Genomic DNA, 6,000 nt, shown 5'->3' with positions numbered 1-6,000 from the left:
GTTCCATCATCGCTCCATCATCGTTCCATCGTTCCATCATCGCTCCATCATCGTTCCATCATCGCTCCAAGAATCGTTCCATCGCTCCATCATCGCTCCATCATCGTTCCATCGTTCCATCATCGCTCCATCATCGTTCCATCGTTCCATCATCGCTCCAAGAATCGTTCCATCATCGTTCCATCATCGCTCCAAGAATCGTTCCATCGTCATTCCATCATCGTTCCATCATCGCTCCATCGTCGTTCCATCGTTCCATCATCGCTCCATCGTTCCATCATCGCTCCAAGAATCGTTCCATCGCTCCATCATCGTTCCATCGTTCCATCGTCGCTCCATCATCGTTCCATCGTTCCATCATCGCTCCATCATCGTTCCATCATCGCTCCATCATCGTTCCATCATCGCTCCAAGAATCGTTCCATCGCTCCATCATCGCTCCATCATCGTTCCATCGTTCCATCATCACTCCATCATTCCATCGTTGCTCCATCATTGCTCCATCATCGTTCCATCATTGCTCCAAGAATCGTTCCATCATCGCTCCATCATCGTTCCATCATCGCTCCATCATCGTTCCATCGTTCCATCATCGCTCCATCGTTCCATCATCGCTCCATCGTTCCATCATCGTTCCATCGTTGCTCCATCATCGCTCCATCATCGCTCCATCATCGTTCCATCGCTCCATCATCACTCCATCATTCCATCGTTGCTCCATCATCGTTCCATCGTTCCATCATCGCTCCAAGAATCGTTCCATCGCTCCATCATCGCTCCATCATTGTTCCATCGCTCCATCATCGCTCCATCATCGTTCCATCGCTCCATCATCGCTCCATCATCGCTCCATCATCGTTCCATCGTCGCTCCATCATCGTTCCATCGTTCCATCATCGCTCCATCATCGTTCCATCGTCGCTCCATCATCGTTCCATTGTTCTATCATCGCTCCATCATCGCTCCATCGTCGCTCCATCATCGTTCCATCGCCGCTCCATCATTGTTCCAACATCGTTCCATCATCGTTCCAACATCGTTCCATCATCGCTCCATCGTCGCTCCATTGTCGTTCCATCATAGCTCCAACATCGTTCCAGCATCGTTCCATCGTTCCATCATCGCTCCATCGTCGCTCCATCGTCGCTCCATCGTCGCTCCATCATCGCTCCATCATCGATCGAGGAGAGGGGAGGAAACATCGAGCAGTCATCAGAAGGTTATCGGAAGGTCATTTAACAACACTGACCGGTGACAAATAACTCATAAAGATATTTGCAGAAACCTCATAGGAGAAAGTTTTGAACGTGCAGGATAAAGGATTTAAAAGCTGAAACTCGAATTGAAAGACAACATGCAAAGTTGCGCAAAGTCATCGTCCTGTTGGCTACTTCCTGTCTGTTTATCACTTTTCCTTTTTAAGTTTTTGTCACTAAATGTCGTTTCTTCTTTGAACAGAACAGAAGTTTGATTGTTGCTGATGTCGGCCTTAACCATGAGATCCAATGCTGAGCCGGCAATAAATCTCCACTTTCACTGGTGAAAAGAGCTCACGGAGCCAAACCATCTCCATCTGAATGAATATCACATGAACAGAGAGGGAAGCGCTCTGTGATAACAGATCATGAATATTACAATAAAGTCTAATATTATCAATATTCCAACGCTGGAATATTTATGAAGAGCAGTAAAGCTGAGAGGAGCCGTGTTAAAGGATCCATCTACAAACACACTTAGCTCAACATGTCACACACACACACACACACACACACACACACACACACACACACACACACACACACACACACACACACACACACACACACACCATGACACACACACACGCACCGTAACACACCTTAACACACACTCTAACACACACCTAAACACACACACACACACACACACACACACACACACACACACACACACACACACACACACACACACACACACACACACACACACACACACACACACACACATATCCTAACACACACACAAGCTAACACACACAAACACACACCTTAACACACACACCCCAACACGCAACCTAACGCACACCCTAACACATCTTAACACACACACATACGCACAGACACCCTAACACACCGTAACACACACCTTAACACACACACCTAATGTATTAATAAAAAGAAGTAAAACTCCAGACCAACCAGACGCAAAGCAGAACACCAGACGCCCAGTAGAACACCACGTTTGTACCATACGCCCAGTAGAACACCGGACGCCAAGTAGAACACCACATCTGTGCCAGACACCCAGTAGAACACCACGTTTGTAAAAGACGCCCAGTAGAACACCACATATGTACCAGGCGCACAGTAGAACACCAGACACCCAGTAGAACACCACATATGTACCAGACGCCCAGTAGAAAACCACATATGCACCAGACACCCAGCAGAACACCACGTCTGTACCAGACGCCCAGTAGAACACCACATCTGTACAAAACACCCAGCAGAACACCACATCTGTACCAGACACCCAGCAGAACACCACGTCTGTACCAGACGCCCAGTAGAACACCACCTCTGTACCAGACACCAAGTAGAACACCACATCTGTACCAGACGCCCAGTAGAACACCACATCTGTACCAGACGCCCAGTAGAACACCACGTCTGTACCAGACACCCAGTAGAACACGAGACCCCCAGTAGAACACCACGTCTGTACCAGACACCCAGTAGAACACCAGACGCCCAGTAGAACACATCTGTACCAGACACCCAGTAGAACACCAGACGCCCAGTAGAACACCACATCTGTACCAGACACCCAGCAGAACACCACATCTGTGCCAAACACCCAGTAGAACACCAGACGCCCAGTAGAACACCACATCTGTACCAGACACCCAGCAGAACACCACGTCTGTACCAGACGCCCAGTAGAACACATCTGTACCAGACACCCAGTAGAACACCACGTCTGTACCAGACACCCTGTAGAACACCACGTCTGTACCAGACACCCAGTAGAACACCATACGCCCAGTAGAACACCAGACACCCAGTAGAACACCACATCTGTCCCAGATGCCCAGTAGAACACCAGACACCCAGTAGAACACCACATCTGTACCAAATGCCCAGTAGAACACCACATCTGTACCGGACACCCAGTAGAACACCACATCTGTGCCAAACACCCAGTAGAACACCAGACGCCCAGTAGAACACCACATCTGTACCAGACACCCAGTAGAACACCACATCTGTACCAGACACCCAGTAGAACACCAGACGCCCAATACAACACCACATCTGTACCAGACACCCAGCAGAACACCACATCTGTACCAGACACACAGCAGAACACCACGTCTGTACCAGACGCCCAGTAGAACACCACGGCTGTACCAGATGCCCAGTAGAACACCACATCTGTACCAGACGCCCAGTAGAACACCACGTCTGTACCAGACACCCAGTAGAACACCAGACGCCCAGTAGAACACCACATCTGTCCCAGACGCCCAGTAGAACACCACATCTGTACCAGACGCCCAGTAGAACACCACGTCTGTACCAGACGCCCAGTAGAACACCAAGTCTGTACCAGACGCCCATTAGAACACCACGCCTGTACCATACACCAAGTAGAACACCAGACCCCCAGTAGAACACCACGTCTGTACCAGACACCCAGTAGAACACCAGACCCCAAGTAGAACACCACGTCTGTACCAGACACCGAGTAGAACACCAGACGCCCACTAGAACACATCTGTACCGGACGCCCAGTAGAACACCACGTCTGTACCAGATGCCCAGTAGAACACCACGTCTGTACCAGACACCCAGTAGAACACCACGTCTGTACCAGACGCCCAGTAGAACACCACGCCTGTACCACACACCCAGTAGAACACCAGACACCCAGTAGAACACCAGACACCCAGTGGAACACCACGTCTGTACCAGACGCCCAGTAGAACACCAGACACCCTGTAGAACACCACGTCTGTACCAGACACCCAGTAGAACACCAGACGCCCAGTAGAACACCACATCTGTCCCAGAAGCCCAGTAGAACACCACATCTGTACCAGACGCCTAGTAGAACACCACATCTGTACCAGACGCCCAGTAGAACACCACGTCTGTACCAGACGCCCAGCAGAACACCACGTCTGTACCAGACACCCAGTAGAACACCAGTCGCCCAGTAGAACACCACGTCTGTACCAGACGCCCAGTAGAACACCAGACGCCCAGTAGAACATCACATCTGTACCAGACACCCAGTAGAAAACCACATCTGTACCAGACACCCAGTAGAACACCAGTCGCCCAGTAGAACACCACATTTGTACCAGACGCCGAGCAGAACACCAGACACACACACACCCTAACACAGGTCTTAACACACACGTCTTAACACACACACACACACACACACACACACACACACACACACACACACACACACACACACACACACACACACACACACACACACCCTATCACACATCTTAACACACACCCACTCTAACACACATCTTAACACACACCACACATAACACACACACTTAACACACACACACACACACACACACACACACATCTTAACACACACACACACCTAACACACACACACACACACACACACACACACACACACACACACACACACACACACACACACACACACATCTTAACACACACACACCCTAACACACATCTTAACACACACACATACACACCCTAACACACATCTTAACACACACACACACACACACACACACACACACACACACACACACACACACACACACACACACACACACACACACACACACACACACACACACACACACACACACCTTAACACACACACACCCACTCTAACACACATCTTAACACACACACGCACAACACACACACACACACACACACACCCTATCACACATCTTAACACACACACACACCCTACACACACACACACACACACACACACACACACACACACACACACACACACACACACACACACACACACACACACACACACACACACATCTTAACACACACACACACACCCTAACACACATCTTAACACACACGCACTCTAACACACATCTTAACACACACACCCTATCACACATCTTAACACACACACCCTAACACACATCTTAACACACACACATACACACCCTAACACACATCTTAACACACACGCACTCTAACACACATCTTAACACACACACCCTATCACACATCTTAACACACACACACACACACCCTATCACACATCTTAACACACACCCACTCTAACACACATCTTAACACACACACGCACCCTAACACACATCTTAACACACACACACACACACACCCTAGCACACATCTTAACACACACACACACCCTAACACACACACACACACACACACACACACACACACACACACACACACACACACACACACACACACACACACACACACACACACACACACACACATCTTAACACACACACACACCCTAACACACATCTTAACACACACACATACACACCCTAACACACATCTTAACACACACGCACTCTAACACACATCTTAACACACACACCCTATCACACATCTTAACACACACACCCTAACACACATCTTAACACACACACATACACACCCTAACACACATCTTAACACACACGCACTCTAACACACATCTTAACGCACACACCCTATCACACATCTTAACACACACACACACACACCCTATCACACATCTTAACACACACCCACTCTAACACACATCTTAACACACACCCTAACACACATCTTAACACACACACACACACACACACACATCTAACACACACACACACACACACACACACCCTACACACACACACACACACACACACACACACACACACACACACACACACACACACACACACACACACACACACACACACACACACACACACACACACACACACACACATCTTAACACACACATACA

The 6,000-nt window shown here is 48.9% G+C and overlaps 1 protein-coding gene across 1 annotated transcript in view; it reads right to left on the bottom strand.

The window, feature by feature from the left end:
• LOC138614844 (protein TMEPAI-like) overlaps positions 1 to 6,000 on the bottom strand; it is a 40,839-nt gene that overhangs the window by 13,319 nt on the left and 21,520 nt on the right. The window lies entirely within an intron of this gene.

The sequence above is a fragment of the Brachyistius frenatus genome, unplaced genomic scaffold (genome assembly GCF_029030835.1).
Source record: "Brachyistius frenatus isolate BFR_SWC_R1_liver_20210118 unplaced genomic scaffold, ASM2903083v1 Contig_591, whole genome shotgun sequence".
Taxonomy (NCBI): domain Eukaryota; kingdom Metazoa; phylum Chordata; class Actinopteri; family Embiotocidae; genus Brachyistius; species Brachyistius frenatus.
This window is presented reverse-complemented; position numbering and strand designations above follow the sequence as displayed.